Below are 1,045 nucleotides of genomic sequence, written 5' to 3'. Positions count from 1 at the left end.
ATGTGATTGCTTGTGAGATCTACACAATTGCAAATAAGAATTCCATTGAAGCCAAATTGGCTTACCCAAGCTTGATTTCCTTGCTCTGTAAAGAGGCTGGGGTAAAGATGGGAGTAGATGAATTCATACCCATTGAACATCCAATCACCAAGAAGTCAATGGAAGGACAAATGCAAGACAACTCTATCAAGAGGAGGGCGCAGGAATTCCTCCCTAAATTCCCTAAAATTGACTACTGGACCAGCCTAGAAGCATCTATCATCAAGTTACAAGAAACTATGGAGCAACTGAAGGAAGAACAGCAGAATCAGAACTGCATGCTCTGCAAATTGCTAAAGGAACAAGAGAAGCAGGGGCGTGAACTCCAAGAGTTGAAACACCAAAAGCTATCCTCTCAAGTTGAGGGAGCATCCACTTCTCAAAATCAAGGTTGTTGAGTCCTAACTCTGTGAAAACCTCTATCATTAGGAGCCTATTTAATCTTTTTTCTTTTTTTATTTTCTATTTTTATCTTATATCTATTTTTGAGTCTTGTTCTTAATTCATAATTAATAAAATTTAAAATTCATGTCTCAAAGCTATGAATGTCCTATGAATCCATCACCTCTCTTAAATGAAAAATGCTTTAATCACAAAAGAACAAGAAGTACAGGATTTCAAAATTTATCCTTGAAACTAGTTGAATTAGTTTGATGTGGTGACAATAATTTTTGTTTTCCGAATGAATGATTGAACAGTGCATATGTCTTTTGAATTTGTTGTTTTGAGAATGTTAAAATTGTTGGCTCTTGAAAGAATGAGGGAAAAAGAGAACTGTTATTGAGGATCCGAAAAATCATCAAATTGATTCTTGAAGCAAGAAAAAGCAGTGAATTCAAAAAAAATTTCGAAAAAAAAGAGAGAGAAAAAAGAGAGAGAGAAAAGAAAGAGAAAAAGAAAGAAATAAAGTGTGATCCAAGGCAAAAAGAGTGTGCTTAAGAACCCTGGACACCTCTAATTGGGGACTCTAGCAAAGCTGGGTCACAATCTGAAAATGTTCACCCAA

This window comes from Arachis duranensis, chromosome 6, assembly GCF_000817695.3.
Source record: "Arachis duranensis cultivar V14167 chromosome 6, aradu.V14167.gnm2.J7QH, whole genome shotgun sequence".
Classification (NCBI taxonomy): domain Eukaryota; kingdom Viridiplantae; phylum Streptophyta; class Magnoliopsida; order Fabales; family Fabaceae; genus Arachis; species Arachis duranensis.
Note: the sequence above shows the minus strand (reverse complement) of the source record.